Source organism: Pantherophis guttatus, chromosome 1 (assembly GCF_059756535.1).
Source record: "Pantherophis guttatus breed Tessera chromosome 1, ASM5975653v1, whole genome shotgun sequence".
NCBI lineage: Eukaryota > Metazoa > Chordata > Lepidosauria > Squamata > Colubridae > Pantherophis > Pantherophis guttatus.
Genome location: NC_142063.1, coordinates 317765049 through 317791119, shown reverse-complemented (window position 1 = coordinate 317791119; position 26071 = coordinate 317765049). Strand labels below are relative to the sequence as shown.

The following is a 26071-nucleotide window of genomic DNA, read 5'->3' as shown; positions in this document are numbered from 1 at the left end:
CTACCTGACAGTTACATTAAGGTATTGCCAGCACCAAGTACAATCTCTTTTGTCATTTTATTTTACTTGGATTTAAAATTTCTGGCACATTTTGTTTGGTGTGTACACATGTTTTTGTGTGGAGGCATGTTTTCTGTCTGATAATCTATAATAGGTAAAATGCATTATCCTAGAGCAGCACGATAACCTAAGTTTTATTGTTAACTGGAAAAGTCTCAATAACATGTGTTTTAATTGTTTATCTACATTAGTATTGGGTATATTTATTTATTATTTATTTATTTATTTATTTGTTTGTTTAAATTTCTATACCGCCCTTCTCCAAATAGGACTCAGGGCGGTGCACAGCCTAAGTAAAAACAAAGCATACAAAATTTAAAAAACAGTATTAAAATAATTAAATATTCTGGCCGTAAATTAAAACAACCCAATTTAAAATCAATTTAAAATTTAGCTCAAGCCAGCCCAGCTAGTTGAAATAAATAAGTTTTCAGGGCCCGACGAAAAATCCGGAGGTCTGTTATTATACGTAACTCTGGGGGAAGGTTATTCCAGAGGGTGGGCGCCGTCACAGAGAAGGCTCTCCCCCTGGGGGTCGCCAGCCGACATTGTCTGGCGGACGGCACCCTGAGGAGGCCCACTCTGTGCGAGCGTACTGGCCAGTGGGAGGCTATTGGTGGCAGTAGGCGGTCTCGTAAGTACCCCGGCCCTAAGCCATGGAGCGCTTTAAAGGTGGTCACCAACACCTTGAAGCGCACCCGGCTTATTTATATGAATAAATAAATAAATATATTGCTCAAGCTGGCATCCTGATGCCAGACTCATGGCCAAAATCCAGAGCTGATGGGTAGCTAGTAGGAACAGCCTGCCAAAGCACTTTATTTTTTTAAATCTTATTCCTAGAGATGGGAAATGGGAGACAGCATGAGAAAGGCAAGAGGAGAAAGAAGTTTAATGTCATTTTGGGCCAGTGGTGAAATCCAAATTTTTTTACAACTGGTTCTGTGGGTGTGGCTTGGTGGGTGTAGTTTGCTGGGCATAGCAGGGGAAGGACACTGCAAAATCTCCATTCCCACCCTACTCCAGGGAAAGGATACTGAAAATCCCCATTCCAATGGTGGGTTGCTTCTGATGCTGTCCGGTTCTTGTGAACTGGTAGTAAAAGCGGTGGGAAGCTCTGCACACCCGCCTGGATGTCATAATGGATGATCTGCGCACGCGCAGAAATGCGTGCGCGTGCGTGCTCCCGTTGCAAACTGGTAGTAAAAGTAAATAGAACCCACCCCTTCCCCATTCCCTCCCCACTCCTGGGTGAAGGATATTGCAAAATCTCCATTCCCACCCCACTCTGAGCCAGCCAGAGGTGGTATTTGCTGGTTCTCTGGACTGTTCAAAATTTCCGCTACTGATTGGTTCTCTGAACTGCTCAAAATTTCTGCTACCAGTTCTCCAGAACCTGTCAGAACCTGCTGGATTTCACCCCTGTTTTGGGGGCCATGAAGTACATGCCTGTGCCTCTGTTGATTACCAGACTGGATTTAACACCTGAACTTGGGAAGTTCATATAGCAAAACAATATGGATACAAATTTATGCATAATCATAAATCTCTCTAAATGTCCTGGATATGCCAGTACATGTTTATTGTTGAGATAGACATACCCTCTGGATAACCACTATGCACATATACATTTATTCAAGGCAGTAGTAGTTGGACTCTGTGGTCACGATCTCAAGACAAACAGATTGGTTGATATGAGCACAAGCCTAGAACATATCTGCATCTGCAGAGTTTATCTAGAAGGCCAGGTTTAAACACTCTTCTTTTTATCCCTCCAACAGAAGGTAACAGGACCATGGCCCACAAGTGGGAATGCTGAATTCAATTAATTATTTTTCACCAGCCCAACCATACTTTTGTTCAGTTTAGAGCTACTAGTTTTGGCCTACATACATAGGTATCCATATAGGTTGGAACTCTCTGATTGACTTTGATGACCATCTATTAGTTGTCTGGATTTAGCAGCCCAGTCTTGATATTCATACCAGTAACTTTCCTGTTGCAATAAGCAAATTAATGAGTAACTTAAACTCTGCTTTTAAAGAACCATAAAACACACAGCTTTGCATATTTCTCCAGAAACTAGTCCCAACTAGTTACAAGGACATTATATCTTTTTATAAACAACATTATGTCAGCATTCCAAATAGTATCCTCCATGCGTCCGTCCAAGGCTTGGAATTCCTCAAAATTCCATTTTATTAGAGAAGCCATGTTGGCACATCTGGGAAAACCTGAATCTGAAAGCTTCCAGGTTTTCCCCACCCAGTTGAAAGTTCAAGTCCCTGCCCAGCACCCATATGTCCATCACATGGCCCAATCAGACCCCATTCCAACAGGAGATGTTTCTCAATCACACCCATCCACGTGCAGGGCAAGTACAGAGCAAGTTTTTCTTGACTTTCTGAGAAAGGAATTTTATTTAGTCAGATGACTCCATCTCTGACTATTGGGGGCGAGTCTTTGGCCCCCTCGGAGAGGGCCCGCAATCTGGGGGTCCTTCTGGATACATAGCTGTCCTTGGAGGAACATCTGACGGCTGTGGCCAGGGGGACTTTTTGTCAGGTCTGCCTGATATGCCAGTTGCAGCCCTTTCTTGATCGGGATGCCCTGCGCACAATCACTCATGCCCTCGTCACCTCTCGCCTGGACTACTGCAACGCTCTCTACATGGGGCTCCCCTTGAAGGGCACCCGGAGGCTCCAACTGGTCCAGAATGTGGCTGCGCGGGTAGTTATGGGAGCTGCATGGCGCTCCCATACAACACCTCTCCTGCGTGAGCTGCACTGGCTCCCAGTGGTCTTCCGGTGTTGGTTATCACCTTTAAAGCGCTCCATGGCATAGGACCTAGATATCTTCGAGACCACCTGCTGCTACCGACGGCCTCCCATCGACCTGTGCGCTCCCACAGAGAGGGCCTCCTCGGGGTGCCATCAGCCAAACAATGTAGGCTGGTGACCTCCAGGGGGAGGGCCTTCTCTGTGGAGGCACCCATCCTCTGGAACCAACTGCCCCCAGAGATTAGGAGAATCCAAGACCTCGGTGCCTTCCACCGTGCCCTTAAAACCCTCTTTTTTCAGCAAGCTGGGCTGGCTTAACTTTTTTTTCTTAATTTTTAAATGTTTTCAATGGGTTTGTTATTGTTCTTAAATTATGGGGCCAAATTTATATATATTCTTTTAATACTGTTTTAATGTTTGTAATTTATGTTTTTATTCGGCTGTACACCGCCCTGAGTCTTCAGGGAGAAGGGCAGTATATAAATTGGATATAAAATAAAATATTTGGATATAAATATTTTGGCTACATGTTACCCATTCTCCACACAATCCCCCCTCCCAGTTTCCCACAGCCTGGATTGTAGCAGGCCTAAAGGCCCAAAGCACAAGACGGCTTCCAGGCCTGACACAATAGCTAGTTGCAAAATTTACAACTAAATTTGTTAATTTCCATAGTTTAGTGGGGGTGGGGATTTTTTGGCAGTGTAAAACACTTGATTTTCAGTTTGCTCAATATTTCCTAGACAAGACAATATGGTTTTGATGTACCTTACTTTATTCATCATTTTGGTGTACTTTGCTTTGTTTGTTTGTTTGTTTGTTTGTTTGTTTATTTAATTTTGATGCCACCCAGCTTTGACTGCCAAACCATGCTCTAGAAGTATTGCACTAAAGAACTGGAAAGAAAAAAAAAACCTTCAATGATATAAAAATAATATAATTATTGCATAATTAAAATTTATCAGGCTAAAAAGAAAACCAAAAACGTTCTCTTTGTTAGAATAGTTCTGCCTAAAATGTGACTTTTAGCTAGACTGGATTATTGAATTCTCTTTTATTTTTATGCCCCTCAGTAGCTTCAACTATTTCAAAGACTCAGGAATTGCAGAGAATGCTATGCAGCTTGGATGGAATTTTACTAAACTCTCTGCCCTCATTATATTTCTGCTACTATATAGCCCAGGTTAAAAGATTACAAATTATCCCTCCCTTATTTCTCTCCAATAGGAAGAATTTTGTGGGATCAACCCACCAATGCCTCTAAAAAAATTATAATAGGTCTGAGAAATGCTGATGAATTGATAACTTTGAATTAAAGATTTACCTCGTGGGACATTAAATGACTATGCCCAGCATGATAGTGTCTACATATGGTTTAGGATTAATTATTGTTATAAAGTTGGATGATGCTGTCTAACTGATGAAATATTTCAGAGACAAAAGGAATGGGATAAAAAAAAAAACCATTTCCTTGCTGACTGTGTCAGGATAGAGTTGGAATGGCCTATAAAACACTGGGGGGGGGGGAATCCGCAAGAATACATTATCTTTACATTTCTGGTGTCTCCCCCTCCCCAAACATTTTCCTTGAACAGGTTTACATTTTGAATAATGACTTTTTTAAAAAAAGTAAATAAAAACTTTAATACATTCAGCAATTTAACTTTCAAATATTTAAAATCTCAATTGGGTATCCTAATTGTTCTGGTGATAACCAAGAAACCAACACGTGACTAGAACTAGTAGGTGCCCCTTGTGCGTGTCAGGCCTTCTGTAATTGAATCAGGTCCATAGTTTCCATGATGGCCATGAACCCCTAAGCTTTTCCAGATTCAAGATAACCCAGGTGCAGGTTAAAGTCACAAAGAACTAAAAGTCTTGAATATTTCAAGGCCAACCTGGCAGTGAAATCAGGCAGTTTAGGCAAAAATGTTGCTGCACAAGGAGCAGAGCTGGTCTTTGCCCTTCAAGACAGTTGTGCTAGCTTCTGAAACCTTAAATGAATAAGGAATATTCCTCACTTCCTCACTCCAGGAGCCTGGATAGCTCAGCAGACTAAAAGCATTGTGATTAGCACCAGCTGTCTGCAATTACTGCAAGTTCGAATCTCACCAGGCTCAAGGTTGACTCAGCCTTCCATCCTTTCTAAGGTAGGTAAATTGAGGACCCAGTTTGTGGGGGCAATAAGCTGACTTTGTATAAATATACAAAAGTATGAAGGCTATTGCTTAACGCATTGTAAGCCGCCCTGAGTCTCCGGAGAAAGGCGGCATATAAATCAAATTTAAAAAAAAACCTCATGCGTAAGATAGTTTTATGTGGTCCTTAGCTGTAAAGTAAAAAAGTTTTCCTCTTGAGCAACTAATGGCTGTTTCATGATGTTACATTTTTAATTCACTTCACCACCTATGCATTTGGTGAGTAAATCAGGTGACCTACAGTGGAGCAGATTCAAATCACTTCAGGTGCTGCAGGGACATCCTGCTGATCTTCAGGTATTGTCCTCCACTGTCATTCACTTTTTCTCCTCATCTCATAGAAAGTGCCAGTTGTGGAAAAAGCCATACTCTCCTGAAAAGCCAGAAACCATAGTTGTTTGGGGGAGGGGGGGCTTACCCCATGGTTATTCAATAGCCTGCAAAAGTGATCCAATTTTGAGAGAAATGTGCTCTCTTGAATGATTTTCTTTTTACAAATTACTATAAGTCTACATACCAGCTATTTTGGAGACTACCTGAAATACATGCTTTGCAGAGAGTGTAATTACTTGTTCTATGAGCAAGGATTACACCTTTCCATATCTCCACAAGTTTGTTCAGTGGGCTTGAAAGAGTGATCAGCCTGCAAACTCCTTAGTGGAAAAGCTTAAAAGTATGAATCGAGCTATCTTTCAAAACTTGTGAAACAGGTGTTTAGACTCATCTATTATTTTGCCATGCCATGTTTTGCCATGAAAACAGGCAAAATAAAACATCTCCTATCACTGCCCATTCTTACATCACTGTTTTGTTTCCTTGATTGCTAGTAACATTTGAGGAAGTAATGCTGAAGCCTTTATCCAATTAATTTGCTTAACATGTCTTGCTCAGTTGAAATAAGGATACCAGCATTCACCTGCAAATTGGAACAGAAGTAATAGTGCAGATCAGGGATTGGCAATGGGCACTGTATATATTGTTTTATGGTATAGTTTCCCATCTATTCAAGCATATATGGATTACACTTTTAATTAACCATGGGGAAAGGCCTAAGAGATAAGATATTTCATATATGAATCTGTCAACAAATTACAATCTTTGTCATACACCCCAAAATGGAAAAACACAGTATGAGACAGCACACCTCTTACAAATTATGCACAAAAATGAGATTTGATTACTGTACTTCAAATCATGCTTAGGTAGGCAGTGAAAATATATATTAACACTGCTATGGTTTTTTATTTATTCGTTTTTGGTTTTGAGTTGAACATTTTTAATTTTTATCATCTTGCTTTCAAAATTAAGTACTTGGGTGATTTCGTAAACCTTGGGCTGGTACGGTACTTAAGGGCAACAGAACTAAATGCAGAAAATTGTTATAAATATAAAGGAATTTATTTAGCATAGTTCTTACAAGTTCATCTAGCAAGCTGCAATCTCATATTGTTATACTTTGTGTGTGGGGGGGTAGTAAATGCCAATGAGAGTAGAGCATTCATAAATAAGTTACATAGTACTTAATTTTTCAAATATGTGGCATGTATTTACACACATCTACAAAAAAGGTAGATATCTGCTACAATTGCTGTTTTAATATCTAGAATCTGATGTACAGAAGGATTGCATCTTTCAATGCCAAATAACAGCAAGGGCAAAGAAATGACATTTACATCTTGCATTTGAATCTCTGCTAGGGAAGAAATGCTTAACTGACTGAACTTTGTTCTGAAACTCAGGAAGGCAGTTTTTAAACCACCTCTTTTCTCCTCCAATCCTGAATCCTTTCAGGAAACAGCCCACCAGAGGGTAGATTTTTTTTAAAAAAAGGATGCCAATGTAATTGTGATATTGTCATTCCTCCAGGTTGCCAAAAATTAAGCCACCTTTGACCCTTGTGCTTCTTAAAGCTTCATAAATAGCCGCAGCAAAGAACTGCTCGGTCTCACTTGACCCAATTTAGAGACTCCTGCCTCTTGAACTGGTTGCTCTGAGCTTCAGCCATGAAGGCTTTATTCCTCCTTGTTGCCATCTTCTTGTTTTCCCACCAGGCTGTCACAGGTAAGGAGAGAACTAAAATGACCCAGATGGTCTAGAGGAGAAGTATACTTGAGATTAATTTCAAATACTTTTCACAATGATACTTTACTTATTTTATTTTTGGTATTGACCACCAGTCAAAGAGCGTTAAGGGTATTTCAATCTACAAAAGTTAAGAGGGCTGTTCCCACCTTATTTTTCCAACAAGAAATGTCTCAGGGGGAGCATATCTACCTGTCTTCTATAATAATGCCATGACTTATCTTAGCAGTTTGCTCTTTTTTTAAAAAAATCCCATTTCTTTTTCTCCCATCATATCTGAGAGAGATACTGTTGGAAACATAATAAATAAGATAAAATAGTATCTTGAACCATGGTGGCACGGTGGTTAGAGTGCAGTACTGCAGGCTACTTCTGCTGACTGTCGGCTGCTTGCAGTTTGGCTGTTCAAAGCTCACTAGGCTTAAGGTTGACTCAGCTTTCCATCCTTCTGAGGTGGGTAAAATGAGGACCCAGATTGTTGGGGGTAATATGCTGAATCTGTAAACCACTTAGAGAGGATTGTAAAGCACTATAAAGCAGTATATAAGTCTATTGCTAAGTGCTATTGCTATCTTATTTTGTGAGTGTATCTTTAATCCTGAAGCTGGTCTCTGAACAAAGATTTGTTCCACTTAATGACAAAATGGGCCTGATAATTTGGATGTGCCAAATCCATTAGAATAAAGCATTGATATCTCCTGAAAAGTAGGAAAACTTGTATTGTTAAACATTATTATATCTATGGGAAGACTCATTTGCAAGTCTTTCAAGATGAATGTCTGAAGATACACTCACAAAATATTATTTTATGTTATTTATTATGTTTCCAACAGTATCCCTCTCAGATATCATCACAGAAAAAGAAAAAGGATTTTTTTTTTTTAAAAAAGGGCAAACTGCTAAGAGAATTCATGGCATTATTATAGAAGACAGGTTGATTGATTGGTCCATGTCTAGTTCTAACTGTTGCTTCTTGAGGTTTCCAAGGAGATAGGTAAGGTGGTCTGGCACTTCTCTCTCTTTAAGAACTTGCCACACTTTTGCAATCCATACAATCAAAGGCTTTAGCATAGTCAATGAAACAGAAGTAGATGTTTTTCTGGAATTCCCTTGCTTTCTCCATAATCTAGTGAATGTTATTAATTTGATCTCTAGTTCCTTTCCTCTTCAAAACCCAATTTATACTTCTGGTAAGTGGTTAGTTCACATTTTGAAATTTAGCATATAGGATTTTAGTGGGACCTTGCTAGCTTGTCAAATGAGCACTATTGCATTGTTACTGTAAGTATTCCAAATTTGCTGGAATACTGGAGAGCTGGAGTGCAGCACTTTAACAGAATAATCTTTAGGGATTTTAAATAGCTGAGCTGATATACTGTCTTCTCCACTAGCAGTTTCCATATAGCCATCCATATAGCCTTCCATAGGTGAGAATGGGCTTGAATTTAGCTCATATCATTTCCTAGTACAGCATCGACACCATTATCAACATTTTATTATTATTGGTTTCTGGACAGTCAGCCAAATGTTTAGATTAGATTTGGCACTTTTATCTACCTATCAAGTCCTTCCCAATGAATGGGGACAGGCAGATGTTGTTGTTTGATGTTATTAAAGGTTTTGTCACAGGATTTAACCTTTTCCAAGTAAAGCTGCCTTCTACTATTGACTGTTAGGGATTTTGTCAATGCCAACAGTATTCAAGTATTTTGAATTCTAATATTTTGGATTTCTTATTATTATTATTTGTAAAATGAATGTAAATCATGAAACGTGTAATATTTATGAAAATAATAAAATATAATTAGTAATAATAAATAAATACAGATTCTAAAATGCCAATGGTATCCCCCCCTCTTTCTTATACAGTAGCTGGCCAAAGCGACCCTGCCAACATTGCTTGTTTCCAAAGTGGTGGCTCCTGTAGACTATCATGTCCATTTCCTGCTGAACAATCAGGAGACTGTGCTGGTGGCCTGGTTTGCTGTAGATGGTAAGTCAACACTATATACCTGAATCTCTTATTCTGCTCTAAACAAATGCAGCAGCGCAGGATTAAAAACTACAGAAACATAAATCTAGGAAAGATAAAAATCATGAAAAATTAAAAGAAAAAGTGAAAAATGATAAAAGTAAAAGAAAGATAAAAAAGAGAAAGAAAAAGATAAATATTTAAAGAAGTAATTTTTGATCTTCTTTGCAGCAGTATAAATGCAATGGTTTTAATTGTCAGGAAACATTTTAAATTTAAATACTACTAAAATCACTTTGGATTTTTCTTTTTCTTAAGATGCATATCTCTCTGATGTAATGGTGTTGAGGAAGTCTTTAAGAACCTGGTTGTTTTCCCAGGCTTCTGAGTAGGGGGCTCTTCAGCCCTTGTGGACTATGTGTTGTGTACTGCTTAGAATTAGTGTCTCCACATTTATACATACAGTCTCTTTGTTTATTATTATTTTTTATTCTCAGTAATATAAACCACCCAGACTTGGTCTCTAGCTGGGCAGCCTTATAGCTATACCAAGGGTCAGCAATTTGTGGCTCCAGAGCCGCATGCGGCTCTTGGGGCCCTCTGCTGTGGCTCCCTGTCAGGTGATCCCACCACTGCCTTGCCCCACCCCTCGCCCTCCCCTCCCAGTCACTCCTCATCTGGCCTGAGAAGGTAAGGGTGACAGTGGGGGATAGAGAAGCGGGCAGGGCAGAGGCAGAGATACAGAGAAGAGGGGGAGAGAGAGAGACATAGAGAGATACAGAGAGAGAGGGAGGGAGGGGGGAGAGAAAGAGATGTCAAAATGATTTTTTGGTTCCTGGTGTTTTTTAATAACTGGTTCTCTGCCCTAATGACTGGCTGGGTAGGCATTGCTAGGGGGGGCTCATGTGATTGGTGGAAGTGAGTGACATCGAGTTGGCCACGTCCACCCAGGTTTTGTGGCTCCTGGTGTTTACTTTTCTGTGGGAAATGGGTCCAAATGGCTCTTTGAGTATTTAAGGTTGCAGACCCCTGAGCTATACCAATACCTATACCTATACTTTACATCTACATCTGTCAGAAGCAAAAGATCAAGGTCACATGTTAAATTCCCATTAATTGCTCATGCCCATGCACAGGAATTTAATGATTAGTGCTATTTTGGTGCTAAATAAAGATTAACAGAATTTAAGAGTGGTTGGTCTTAGACCGCTTGTGGGAACATAATGGCTCCAGGCTGATTCCTGTACAATAGGGGAACAGCTGATGTCATAATAATATGATGCTCTTGTTATCGTTTTACATTCTTTTACCCCAACCCATCAGAGAACATCTCCAATTAAAAAAAAACTGTATTGACCTATTGATTCTTTCTACATTCCTGTTGAGCATTATTTTTTATCGTTTGAAATCACTTTGAAGTATTAGGATGAGATTTGTCCATCTTGACCATTAAGACTTTTTCTCACACTCCCTTCTTTAGTTGCCCTGTGTGTTTTCCCACAGAGTTCTTTTAATATAATCGATCAATGAATGGTTTCTCTCCTTCCCTTCCTTTATGCTTCTAACATGAACTTTTTTTTTCAGTCAGTTGCACTATTTCCCATAGTAATGGTAATTCTCTTGAATACCAGAACAAATTCTGAACAAATGCTGCTTCTGGGGATGGGAGTAACTGAACACATAAAGCAGGGCTGTCAAACTCGCAGCCCACGGGCCAGGTGAGTCACATGCTGACTACATCCATGCCCAGTTTTGCAAAGCGGGATACGTCACGTGATGCTGCTGTGATGACACAAGTTTGACATCCCTGCCATACGTTATATAACAAATGAAAAAATATACAATCAGTTAATAACTCTAGAACAATATACTATGTAGGCTTTTAAAGAACATTGTCTATTAATACCAGTATTTTCAAAAATTGATTTCCTGATGATTTATAGTTCTCTCTCATTTCTAAATCTGCAATTCTTGTTTCTTTTTTGAAAAAAATGTCTATAGGTCTCCCCACGGTCGTCCCGCATAAAATATCAGGAAAAGTCTGAAGAGTCTGAAGAGTTCTGAAGAAGATATTGAAACATGGTGGCTGGAAGGTGTGCAAGCAATCTTGCTGAGATACAAATATTTTGATTGAATGTATAATCTGGAAAAAGATAACAGTTTAACCTGTTGATCTGTATATTAAAAATCTATAATAGCAATTGATAATTGGTAATTATTATACTCCTTTACTGTATCAAACTGGGATTAAATACTAATTAGAAAAAGTTGACCAAACTGAGATTAATAACATGACAAATGTATACTTTCCTTGTGACTAGGTGGAAATTACCTAGAAATTACCTTGAGTACTGCAAGTGCTTCACACTCTTTTTGTTTAATTTTGAGTTGAACACAATTTTACAAAAATTGAGATATCTGAGTTCTGTAGGGGAAAATGATCATTCTTATCTGAATAGCAGATGATTTTTCTAAGTGCATAGAGGGGCATTTCTAGTTTTCAAGTCTAGAAACTGAGAACAAAAATTTTATTCAGATGCTTATTAATATTCATTGGTTCATCCATTCAGATATTGTCACATACAAGCTAACATTCATGAGAATGCTGGCATTCCAGGTCATTCAGTGTTAAGATGCACGTGTACAACTACTGATAACACAAAACACTTAAAAATCAAATGTAAATGATATTTGGGTTAAACTTTTCAGAAATTACTTTTTAAATAAAAACTGGATCCATTTGGGATGCCACATGGGATACTTTGAAAACACTGCTAAGTCAAAAGTATAGAAGTTTCCATAGGAATCTCTGGAGGATTCTGAGCCTGGTTGATTGCTATCCTAGTCCATTAAATGTTCAGCCTATTCAAAAACTTACAATAACACTTTGGTTCTCTGATTATATAAAGTTTTGCTTGTTTAGAGATCATAGCAGCTGATTCCAGGCCCAAATAGGTTTTCCAATGTCTCTACCAAATGTATTGGGAATGAAAATTACATAGATGATTTTCCAGTTTTCTCTAGGGAAAAGAGATATTCACCAATGATTTCTTCAGCAAGCTATTGAAAATATTCTAAATGAGAAACCCATATAATATCTCTCTATCTATATAGTGTGTATGTCTCTCTGTGTGTTACAATTATAACCCATCTTTATCTAGGGGCTCAAGGCAGCATATATAGCACTTCCTTTTCTAAATCTTCATAGTAGCAATCCTGTGAGGTAAATTGGATTGAAAGATTTGTTTGATACGATACACAGGGCATATTCCACGAAACATTATCAGAGTTTGTTGCAAAAAACAAATCCAGAAGCACACACAGTTAAACTGATGCAGCAGGATTCATTAACTTCTTTATATACACAATAATACATGAAGTAAGTTTACAATACCAACAGCAGATTCACAGTTTCATTTCAGCTCAGATCTGCAGACAGGTTCACACACACAGCTTCACAGCTCACAGCTTAACACACACTCTCTGGTTTCGGTTTCTCTTTACAGACTCAGAAGCTGCAGACTAAGACACACTCTGACCCAGTCTGTCTCAGCTCCCAATTGGCTGACATAGTTGCTATGCCTTATTCATTGACTGACCTTGTTACCATGTCTTCCCAGTCATGAATATTCTGATACTCCTTCCTTCATGACTGGAAGAGACATAAAATTGAATAACTTAATATTCTTCAGATACTTGTATTTGAAGATTCAAATTCACAGTTCCCTTCAAATACCTGAGAACTCTTTTACTATGATACATGCAGGGGTAGGATCTACTTACCTTTACTACCAGGTTGCAACAGGGCCCCGTGCCCACGTGCTCACATTGCTCACTTCGCTCACACACTTCTGTGCATGCGCAGAAGCTTCCTGATGACATCAGGGTTGGTGGGCGGAGCCTCCTGCCGGTTTTACTACTGGTTCTTGCGAACCGGTCCGAACTGAGGGCAACCCACCACTGGATACATCCTTGCAATGAAACAAAGATCATCCACAAATGCTAATAGTTTATAATCCCCACCTTGTAACTTTCCAGTGTATATACTACCATCAGCCTACAACTCTTGAACCCAAGACCCTTCAATGCCTTAGATAGACAGATATTCCAATTTCTGGCTGACTGCTTCAGCACATAAGTGGCCTTGTTCAATTTATACACCATGTTAGGCTTTTAGTTTCATACCCTGGTAAATTTCTTCCTCCAATTCTGCATTGAGGAACACAGTGGTTATGTCAAAATGCCAAATTTTATGGCCATGTGCCAGTGCAAATCTTATGCTTTCACTCTTTACAGTTGGCGCGAACACCTCATCATAGTGCACATTTTTCAACTGTGAAAAACCTTGTGCCACTAATCTTGCTTTATACTGAACCTCATTATTGGGCAATACTTTCTTCTTATATACCCACTTTGCTTTGCTACCCTGTGGCAAAGTCATAAATGTGAACACGTTATGGTCATCCATGGATTTCATATCCTTGTCCATGGGTTCTTTCCACTTTATTTGTTCAATTCTAGGTAATGCCAACACTTCATTATAGTATCTTGGCTCATACCATACATTACACACTTTAACTTTACTAGCAGAACACTTGTCAGGTGGAATCCCTTTGTTCCAACGCTCTGACCTATGTGGCATTGACTGCTCCTGTGTTTCAACCCTCTCTGGCTTCATATTTTTTCCAGCTTCTCCTCCCTGAATGCTGACACCGTTACTAAGTGAGTTACTTTCACTAAGTAAGTTACCATCACTAAGTGAATCATTCCAAAAATTTGCATCAATACTGCTCCATTTAAAGGCTCAGGCACATGTTTTGTTCCATTATCAATAAACTTCAGTATTGCAGCTTGTAGACCCTGACCAGAAACATCTAATAGACTTTAGCAACAAATAAACCAGGAAAGGTAATCAAGAAGGCTTTTGTCATGCAATAGTCAGTTGATTTCAACGAACTCTTTCCTACAGCATAATAATTGTTTGGATGACCCCTCTCAGGATTTTGTCTTGAATTAAAACAATACAATCGGATCAGAACCTGGATGGGTTGTCTACTACTGTGTTTCCAAAAAAAAAAAAAAAATCTAAATAGAAAAACAAATTTGGTTTTATGGTCAAGTTCAATCTGAATTTGTAAGAATATATCAGCAAGATTGACAAACTTGGAAAGAGAAAGAAAGAAAAAATAGAGACAGAAAAAACAGAAATGAAGCAGTAGAATGACCTGTCAGTTCTTGCCAATTTAAACATTTCGCTGTTGCTAACGCGTTTTTCATATAACCAAAAACAACACCTATGTGCATGAATACCACCCAATTAAGCATACAGAAATCAAAATGAACAGAAATCAAATTGATTATATTTTTAGTATAAGAAGGTATAAGAGTCCAGTTACAACAGCAAATATGTCATGATCTGGTCATAGTTAAATTACAAATCAAGTTAGACCAGAACAAAGCCAACCAGTTTTTGTAATATAACCCGGTATGTACAATATATCCAACATTTTCAAAGCATCCATTAGGAATTGCTCCGGAATCAGTCTTCTAGTAAAAAAAATGGCAAACTGAAGACAGGTCCACTAAAAATAGTAAGGTTATACATTTAGGCAAGAAAACCAAATGCACAGGTTTAGTATAGGTGGTACCTGACTCAATAGTAGTAACCATGAGAGGGATCTTGGAGTCCTAGTAGATAATCATTTAAATATGAGCCAGCAATGTGCAGCAGCTGCCAAAAAAGCTATCACAGTTCTAGGCTGAATAAACAGAGAGATAAAATCAAGATCATGTGAAGTGTTAATACCAGTTTATAATGTCTTGGTAAGACCACATTTGGAATGCTGCATCCAGTTTTGGTTGCCATGATATAAAAAAAGATGTTGAGACCTAAAAAGAATGCAGAAAAGAGCAACAAAGATGATTAGGGCACTGGAGGCTAAACCATATAAAGAACAGTTGCTGGAATTGGGTATGCCTAGTCTGATGAAAAGAAGGACTAGGGGTGACATGATAGCAGTGTTCCAGTATCTCAGGGGTTGCCACAAAGAAGAGGGAGTCAAACTATTCTCCACAGCACCTGAAGGCAGGACAAGAAGTGATGGATGGAAGCTAATCAAGGAGAGAAGCAACCTAGAACTAAGGAGAAATGTCCTGACAGTTAGAACTATCACAAGTAATCAGTGGAACAAATTGCCTCCAGAAGTTGTGAATTCTCCAACACTAGAAGAAGAGATGAGGCAACCATTAGTCTGAAATGGTATAGGGTTCCCTGCCTAAGTAGGGAGTTGGACCAAAGACCTCTAAGGTTCCTTCAATCTATTCTATACTAAAACTGGGTACTTAATCCATTGAATGGATCTTGCATTTTTAATGTTGAGGGCAGATTATTGAGTTAATGGACCAGTGGTGGGTTTCAAATTTTTTTACTACCGGTTTTGTGAGTGTGGCTTGGTGGGTGTGGCTTGGTGGGCATGGCAGGGGAAGGTTACTGCAAAATCCCCATTTCCTCCCAATCAGCTGGGACTTGGGAGGGAGAGACTAGATTGGGGCACGGCCAGTCAGAATTTTTACTACCGGTTCTCCAAACTAGTCAAAATTTCTGCTACTGGTTCTCCAGAACTGGTCAGAACCTGCTGAAGCCCACCTCTGTAATGGACCATTGTTGGATCAATCATAGTAATATTTCTCTATGGTGAGTGGTCCATAGCAGAAAGTGAGAATCTGCTCAGAGCTTTTCACTAATGTATGATAGAAAATGCAATTGCCTAAGCTGAATTGATGTCAGCATGTCAAGATGCATTTATCCTAGTGCTGACATTAGAAGGAGAATGCAAGTGTCTGCAACGGCACGGTTGCCTTTCACCTACTTATTTTAGCTGGAGATAATGTCCCCTAGGAGATGGATGGGAGGGGGAAAATTCTTTGAATTGGAGCAGTAGATTAGGGGTGAATGATTGGGAAGATGGCCAATGAATGCAGAGGAGTGGGGGAAGGAAGAGGAGGGATTTTGGGTCAGCGTGTCAGTGCTGGCTGCATGGAGTCAGTGTAAAAGTTGCCGTGCTAAATAAAATGGAAGTTTGTTTCAAAAAAGACTTTGTTTGAGACACAATTTATTTGAAGACGGCCTGAAAACCTGACAATTGACAATTGCGATTGTAAGCTAAAAATGAGCCAAGGGTATCCATAGAGAGGAAGTAAGCCAGGAGTCCTGTAGATCAGGGCTGTCAAACACCTGGCACATGGGCTGAATGCCTCACATGCTGGGCACGCCCATGCCTGGTTTAGCGAAGGGGAAAAAAGTCCCAGTATGTCATGTGATGCCGCCATGATGATGTGAGTTTGACACCCCGTTGTAGATTTACTTCAGAAGATAAATGAAATGTACCAGGTTGTTGGGAATCAAAGGATATGTATAAGAAATATCAGAAAATGGATAAAAGTGGCACTTCTGAGAAAGCAATGACAGACTGAAATGACTCTACTCTTTGCAGAGCCTACAGGCAAAGGAAAAGATCGGGGATCACTCACAAGAGTTCCATACAAAGGGTTTCAGTTCTTACCTTAGATTAGTTTAAGAGACATGTTACACTTATAAAGGAGTTCCTTTAAAAAAGACAATGAAAAAATGAAAAGAAATAAACTTTTTGGACACTATTTAAAAGAATGAAAGAGCAACATTTTTAAAAGTAAAAAGAACAAATATAAAGTTGTCTTATTTGATCAAGTTTAAATTATAAGTGTAAAACTTAATTAATTTTTCTTAACAAAGACTAACTATCAAGGCTTTAAAGATTTATTTATAAAAAGAGATAAGATATGGAAAGCAGAGCACTTTTTATTGTATTTCCAGTGGAAGCAGTAAGCTATTGTGCTAAAAATAAAGGAATACAAATGTATTTCTAAATTTTAAGGTGCTTGATGAATTTATTTAGAGAGATCACCTTCCATTCACCTATAAGATTATGTAAAGAAAAAGAATTTAATTTGATGTTAGAAAAGGAAGTAAAAATATTCTTTCAGATAAATAAAATAGAGGAAACCTCTTTACAAAACACATGGGATACTTTAAAAGCATATATAAGGAGCCTAGTAATAGCATATACGAGGAAAAAGAATAAAGAGAAGAAAAAACAATTAGATAAATTAGAGAAAGACCTAAAACAAATAGAACAAAAACTCCAGGAAAAGCCCCAGAACAAAACAATAAGAGAAGAATGGGAAATGATTAAGCATAAATTGAATTTGATAAACCAAATAGAACTAGCCCAAAAAATAAAAATGGCGAAACAAAACTATTTCGAGCACACAAAAAAACGGGCAGATGGCTAGCCTATAAACTGAAAAAAGAACAGAAAAAAAGAATGATATACCAATTGAAAGATGATAAAGGAGAAATTTAATATAGTAAAGAGGCCAAAAAAGATATTATTAAGAAATTTTATGCGAATCTATATAATCAGGGGAAAATAGAGGAAGATAAAATAAAACAGTACATAGAGAAATCAGGAATGCCAAAAATCACAGAAGAACAAAGAATTACTCTCAATAGGCCAATAACCAAATTAGAACTAGATGAAGTACTGAAAAAGCAAAAAAACAATAAAACACTGGGTCCTGACGGGCTACCGGTAGAAATATATAAAACAATGCAAGAAGTATTGGGAGAGAATATGTTGCGATTATATAATGAAGCTATGGAGAAAGCCAAGATACCAAATTCATGGACAGAAGCCATAATAACAATCATTCCAAAAGAAGACACAGATCTCCAGTTAATACAAAACTATAGACCTATTTCATTATTGAATGCCAATTACAAAATATTTGCAGCAATCTTGGCAGAAAGAATTAAATTAGTATTAAATACATATATACACCCAGACCAAAATGGATTTCTGCCGGGACGCCAAATAAAGAACAACATGAGAATAATACTTAATGCTTTAGAATACTATGAATCACACCCGGAGAAGCAGGCAGTGTTGGTTTTTCTTGACGCCCAAAAGGCCTTCGATAACCAAAATTGGAAATTTATGATTGAACAACTACAAAATATGCAAATTGGGGAAAAATTTGGGAAAATTATAGCAGAAATCTATACCAAGCAATCAGCAAGGATAATTATGAATGATGACATAACAGACAAATTTAATATAACAAAAGGAGTTAGACAAGGCTGTCCACTTTCTCCCTTACTATATATTCTATCATTGGAAACCCTGTTGAAAAAAATTAGAGAAGATCAAGGAATTGAAGGTTTAAGGATTAATAGAGAAGAATACAAAGTTCAAGCCTTTGCTGATGACTTAGTGTTTTTGACAGAAAATCCTATGGAATCTATACCTAATTTGTTCCAAAAAATAGAAGAATTTGGAGAAGTGGCTGGACTAAAAATTAATAAAAGTAAATCGAAGCTAATTGTTAAAAACCTTACGGAAATCCAAACCAAAGATTTGATAGATAATATACAAATTCAAACAACAAAAAAAATAAAATATCTAGGAATCTGCTTATCTACAAGAACATCAGCAATTAAAGAAAACAATTATGATAAATTACTAGAACAAACAAAGAAAGACTTAGAAAAATGGGAAAATTTACACATTTCATTCCTAGGAAGAATTTCGGCCATCAAAATGATTATATTACCTAAATTTTTATATTTGTTTCAGGTCACCCCAATTAAAATAGATAAACCGTTTTTTGAAAAGCTGAATAAAATAACATCTAAATTTATTTGGCAAGGGAAAAGGCCACAAATAAAATTTAAACTGCTTCAGGATACAAAAGATAGAGGAGGAGCTGCACTCCCTGACTGGGAGATATACTACCAAGCAGTAGTACTATCGTGGGTTAAAGATTGGATAGAATTAAAGGACTCTAGAACTTTAACAATTGAGGGACACGAACTTCAAACTGGCTGGCACTCCTTTATGTGGGATGAGAAATACAAAACACATTCATATTTTAAAACACATACAATAAGGAACTCACTATTACAAATTTGGCTTAAAATTAAAAAACAACATTATATGAAGATACCAAATTGGCTAGCACCGGCTGAATCAATTAGACACCCAAATTTAACAGATAAGACAAAAATAATTAGATATAAAGATATAATTGACTATCAAGGCAAACTAAAGACAAAACAACAATTGGAGACAGATTTACACAGAGGAATAGACTGGTGGACTTACACTCAAATACAATCCAAATATAGAGAGCATATAAAAACATATGAAATTTATAATCAAAAACAAGAAATAGATAAAATTATATTAGATTCAGAAAATAAATTAATTAGTAGAATTTATAAATTTCTCCTACGCTATAAATTGGAAGAAGAGACAGTCAAAGTAACGATGATTAAGTGGGCTCAAATATCAAACACACAATACCTTTGGAAAAATGGGAAAAGTTCTGGCAGGTAAACCTAAAGTTAACGAAAGCAACGGCGTACAAGGAAAACCAACTGAAAATGTTTTATCAGTGGCATATGTCTCCAACCAGATTGGCAAAAATACAACCTAAAAATAGCCCAATTTGTTGGAAGTGCAAAAAGGCACAAGGGACTTTCTATCATTTATGGTAGACGTGCCTGGCAGCAAAGAAATTTTGGTCTAACATCAAAAAATGGTTGGAACAAATAACAAAAATACAGATTGAAAAAGAACCAGCAACATTTTTATTAGGAATATTTAACAAATCATACCCTAAGGATATCAAATATCTTACAATTCACATATTAACTGCTGCAAGAATAACCTACGCAAGAAATTGGAAGCAAGAAAAAATACCAAGTGAAACAGAAGTAATAGGGAAAATTTTAGAATGCGCTGAAATGGATAGGTTAACCAAAGAATTACAAAAAAAAGAAGAATCAGACTATTATAAAATATGGAATAATTGGTATAATTGGTTAAAAATTAGAAATATACAAAAAATATAGGGGATATATTACCGATTGATACATATATATGTAATAAAAATATTATTAGATTACAGAAAGGTGAAGGAATATATTATAAGTAGAATTGTAGAACGTCACTCTGAAAAAATGCTTAAGAAGAAATTATATTCTTTCTGTGTATATGTTGTATAAATATTCGTTGTGTATATGTTACGTATGTCTTTTTTAATATTTATGTTGCAATATTTTTAGGATCAGACTCAATAATGATAATAAAGATTAGAGGTTCAAATATATCTCTTTTTAATCTTAACAGGCATTCTATATTCACTGAATATTTACAGATAGAAGCGAGGGAAAAGGTGAGGGTGGCTCCTTATATATACAGGGGGCGGAGTCAAGGATGGGAGTGGTGAATTATGAATACATTAGGAAACAAAGAATAAGTTAACCCCTGATATCCCATATATACATTATTTACAGATTAGGGAATAAGGCATTTACATCTGACAAATCCCCCTCTAAATGCCGGTTCGCTATACAACACCAATTACATTCAGATTCAGGACAATATAATACATATAATTTTGAAGTTAAATATTTGTGCTGTTTAGAAGGTAAAGGCTTCGTTAATATGTCAGCTAATTGTTCAGAGGTATCACAATGCACTGCTTTGATAAATCCATCTTGAGACAATTGTCTCACATGTTTGAACTTTATATCTATATGCCTGGATCTTTGTCCAATGGCATCGGATCTGGATATTTCAATGGCTGCTTTATTATCTTCATGCATAACAAAAGGTAAAGCAGGTTTTTTCCAGACATCTGAAATCAAATCATTAAACCATACAAGGTTATTTGCAGCTTTGGATAAACAAACATATTCCGCTTCTGTGGTTGAAGTGGCTACCAGTTCTTGTTTACCAGTGTACCAGTAAACTGGACAGTTATTTAATAGAAAAATATAACCAGAAGTGCTCTTTCTGCATGATATATCTCCAGCCCAATCCGCATCTGCGTAACAAGTAAGTTTTGGCTCTTTGTCATTACTAGGTTCTAATACTAAACAAAAATCTAATGTACTTTTTAGATATCTTAGAATTCTTTTGACAGCTTCCCAATGATACATAGTTGGTTTACTAACATGTCTTGACAATAAATTGAGAGGTAATGCAATATCTGGCCTGGTCCAATTAGATATATAAAGAAGTGAACCTATGACTGACCTATAGAATGTATTATCTTTAAATTCAGGGGAAGACTCATCATTGTTTCTAAGGAAATCAGTTTGCATGGGAGTGTCACATGGTTTAGCGTTGTTTAAATTGCATTTGTTTAGAAGTTCAATAATCTTATCTTTCTGAGTGAGTTTGAATCCCCTTCTAGTTTTGTTAATTTGTACACCAAGGTATTTGTTTACTTTACCTAGAGATTTCAACGAAAAATGTTCGTTTAGCTTATTTACAAAGGTTTCTCTTCTCTCCTTGTGTTTTCCTATATATAAAATATCATCTACATAAATTAACACGAATTCAATGTGATCATCACTTTTTTTTACAAAGAAACAGTTATCAGCGGTGGTAGCGTTAAAATCCATGGTCTTAAGTACTTTTACCAAACAATCATACCATCTTTTGCCAGATTGTTTTAACCCATATAGACTTTTGTTCAATAGCCAGATTTCATTCTTATTAGTGTATTGACTGTGTGGTGCCCTTACATATATTTCCTTATCTAGTTTCGCGTGTAAGTACGCAGTCTGTATGTCATATTGGAATACATCAAGATTGAGTGCAGATGCCACTACCAGAGCTGTTTTAACACTCTCTGTTCTCACTGTGGGAGAGTATGTGTCAGTATAGTCCTCCGGATATTTTTGTGCATAACCTTGTGCAACTAATCTGGCTTTGTATAGAGTATTGCCTCCTTCTAGATTCTTAATTTTATAAATCCACCTAGTACCTATGATTGTTTTATCCTTAGGTGCGGTCGCAGGTGTGAATACATTTAATCCTTGCAAACTTTCCATCTCTTTTTTCATAGCTAGTTCCCATTTTTCTTTTTCTTCATAAGGGAGTTTTAATACTTCCTCATATGTATTAGGTGTTATTTGTTCACCATCCATATACATTATATAATCTCTGTATTTACCTGGTATTTGATTTCTATTGTTTCTAATAGCTCTTTTAGGTTTGCTATGGTTGTCATGCAAATATCTTGCTTCCTTTTTTGTTAATGTGTCTGTCTTTATTTTGTGCTGACTATTTGTCCAAGTTTTGGTTTTGTTTGTATTTTTGTTGATATTTTGATTCTCTATTGTTCCTTCCTCACGAGATTTCGTATCTTTGTATTTATCTGGAAATATTTCATTAAGATGTAATTTAGACCAATTTGCTTGTTCATGGAACACAGCTGTTCTGGAGACTATAAATTTGTTATTATTATCAATGAATCTGTACCCTTTGGTGCCAGTTTCATATCCCATAAATCTTAATCTTCTGGATACGTTTTCTCCCTTTCTTCTCAACTGCTTAGGTATATGTACGTCTGCAGTGACTCCAAATATGTGCATGTGTGTTAATTTAGGTTTCCTATTATACATCACCTCATATGGTGTTTTATTCACAATACTGGACCAGGTTCTATTTTGAGTGTAATTTGAATAATGTAAGGCTTCTGACCAAAATTGTTTGCCTAAACCAGCATCCTCTAATGTGCATCTAATCATGGTTTGCAGTGTGGAATTTTTTCTCTCTGCAACCCCATTTTGGAATGCAGAAAATGGACTAGACGTGAAATGTAGCATTCCTCTATTCTTTAACCATTGGGAGAATTCTTTAGACATGAATTCACATCCCCTATCTGTCATAATTTGTTTTATCCTGATATTATGTTGTGTTTCTATGCGTTTGTAGAATTCCTTAAATTTCTGAAAGGTTTCATCCTTGTGTTTTAATGTGTAAACAAAACCATAGCGACTATAGTCATCTACTATTGTTAGGAAGTAACGCTTTCTATAAGTGATTGATGGAGTTAATGGACCAACTAAGTCCATATGTACTAAGTCAAAGATTTTGTTAGTCGATCTGTTGGATTTTTTTGGTCTGGGACTAGTTTTTAGTTTAGTGGATTTACATACTGAGCATTCCAAATAATTTTCACAATTTTTTATTTTGACACCTTCTGCGTGTTCAGTCATTTTTTGTACTACAGGAAAACTTGCATGTCCTAACTTCCTATGTAAGATGTGAGCACACTCATCATGAATTGGTTTGCCTATTCTTGGTCTCTTCTCTTTGTGTGTATTTGTGTGATCATGAGATATTTCACATTCATCATTGTCACTGTTACTAACATTTTCATCATCTGCTTCAATACAATCCTCCATATTTGAGTCAATGTTATGTAACCATCTTTCTTTTGTTACTAGATAGGGTAGACCTCCTTTAATCATCACAGTACCTACATTTGTTTTGTTCTTCTCTAAAGTTGCTTTCCCCTTTGAGAAAACTACATTGATATCAGAATCTCTACTTAATTTTATGACACTTAGTATGTTATGAGGTATTTCAGGGATTAACAATACCCCCTCTATTTTTCCTAGACCAGGCAATGTTATGTTTCCTCTGCCTAATACTTGAACTTTTTCTTGATTAGCCACCTTTATTACAAACTTATCTTCTGTAAATGAAGATAGAATATTTTTGTTATTAGTGGTGTGATTGGTTGCCCCAGAATCGATAAGCCAATTATTGTTCTCATTTTGTTGTGTTTTAATGTTGTCTTGTTTATTTAGTCCATTCAGTGAACCAGATTTTCTCTCTTTTGAATTTTCTCTACCCCCTCTACTCTCTCTGTAGTTTGGTGGGCTTCTATATTTATATCTATCTGTGGAAGACTGTCTATAATTGTATCTGCTTCTATATTCTGGTCTATGTCTCTCCTTTGATATTTTGGGACAGTCTCTTCTATTGTGTTCCCTGGACCCACAATTGTGGCATTTAAAAGTTTCATTGTATTTTTCTTGGAAAGCTACCTTCCTAAAAGATTTGTGTTCTGTGTGATTGCTAGAACGATTTTTTCTTGAATTGTCTTCAGCTATCAATTTGTTAGATAGACTCTCTATGGATAAATATCCAAGATTGATGGTGTCTAAGTGTGACATAAAACTATCCCATGATGAATCAAGTGAATTGATAATAACACTTTTCATTGTTTGATCTGAAATCACTTCCCCCCTCAGATGCAGTTCAGCTCTTATTTTGTTTAGAGATATCAAATGCTCACTTATGGAAACCCCTGGTTTTACTCTAGAAGAAAAGAAATCCTTAGACATTCTCGTAGTGGTAGCTACACTGTCGCTGTGGAATAGATTAAACATGCATTGAATTATTTCTGAGACAGTTAGGTTTGGTTTGATACTATGATACATTGCAGGAGATACGCTAGATATTATTAAGAAGAATGCTCTATGATGTAAACAATCTATTTTTAAAGTCCAAGGTCTTCTTGGAGGACTAGTGATAAAGAATAGTAAATTTTCTTTCATAAAGACAACCTGGAGCTGTTGATACCACTCTTGCAAATTAATGCCATCAACTCTAAGTTTTGGGAAGTCACTGGGTAAGTTTCCCACATTATTTTGTCCATTACTTACAACCTGAGGTAGTCCGTGATCTCGCAAGTGCAGGAAATTGCAAAACGGCATAGGGATGCTCGCAACGAGTCTGCGCGGTTCTCTGGCCAGTTCAAGTCTTTCCGGACCGTCTGCGTGGTTTCGCACATGCGCGCTGCTCATTTCTTCTTTGGCATCGTCGTGGAAGGTTCTCTCCATTTCAGCTCGTTCGCTCTGCTCCTCTTCAGACGAGTCGGTCTCTGGCTCGGTTTTAGGAGTTCTGATGGCAGCGGCTGTTCTTCTCTTTCTCCTGTGTGCGTTGATGTTTGATCCGGTCTGCGGCGTGGGGCGGAATCGGCATGGCTCTCTGGGCTCGGGCGTCGTCGCTCTCGAAGTCAGGATGGGAGCGTGTAGGTCTTGAGGTATCGGCTTGTTCTTTTGCTTCTTCGTTGGCGCTTTGGAGATTTTTAATTTTGGCCCAAATGCAGCAAAAAGCGTCTTCATTGCTGATTTTATTTGGGATTTGGCAAAATCGTCTTCGCTATCTGATTCGGGTTCTTCTGGAGATTTCGAATCTTCCTTTTCGCTTTCGTTGTCTGATAACGTTTTTCGCGCCAGAAATTTTGAACTGAGCATTTTGATTGGCTCTGCTTCGCTCCCTTTGGAGGCTTGTTGAAACCAAGATGGCTGCCATTCAAAATTTCGCGCGGCATCACATCTTTTCTTTTTCATAACGACTTTCTCTGTAGTCATTTCACTCACAGTTTTTTGGTCTTTGGGTTTCTCTTTGACGATGTTTTTCTCTCTCGCTGCTCCGCTGTTTTTCAGTATTTCTTGGAGATTCGCGATGAGACTTTCATCATTCTTCTGGCTTTTTAATATCTTTAATATTTCTGACCTGAGTTCGTTATTTTCTATTTCGATTTCCTCCTGGTCATTATTTTCATTTATTAGTTCTTCTTCTTCTGTGGTGTACTCTTCGGATTCTCTCGAAATCGCGTTTGTGGATTCGTTGATTATTTCTTGTTCAGTTTCTATTTCTTTGCTGTAGGCCCTGGTGTTGGGCCTATCTTTCTTAGACATTTTTAATTATTTATTGAGTCAATTAACCATCCTCTGCTACCAGTTTGTTGCAATATTTTTAGGATCAGACTCAATAATGATAATAAAGATTAGAGGTTCAAATATATCTCTTTTTAATCTTAACAGGCATTCTATATTCACTGAATATTTACAGATAGAAGCGAGGGAAAAGGTGAGGGTGGCTCCTTATATATACAGGGGGCGGAGTCAAGGATGGGAGTGGTGAATTATGAATACATTAGGAAACAAAGAATAAGTTAACCCCTGATATCCCATATATACATTATTTACAGATTAGGGAATAAGGCATTTACATCTGACAATTTATATTCAATAAAAACTATTTTAAAAAAAAAGAAATGCT

At 37.2% G+C, this 26071-nt stretch overlaps 1 long non-coding RNA gene across 1 annotated transcript; it reads left to right on the top strand.

Annotated features, from left to right (window-relative positions):
* The first annotated feature begins 4975 nt into the window (after positions 1-4975).
* LOC117671473 (uncharacterized) lies at positions 4976-11293 on the top strand. The gene is made up of 4 exons (XR_009622809.2): positions 4976-4990; positions 6905-7099; positions 8990-9113; positions 11094-11293. It is a non-coding gene; the product is annotated as an uncharacterized LOC117671473 (long non-coding RNA).
* The last annotated feature ends 14778 nt before the right edge of the window (positions 11294-26071 follow it).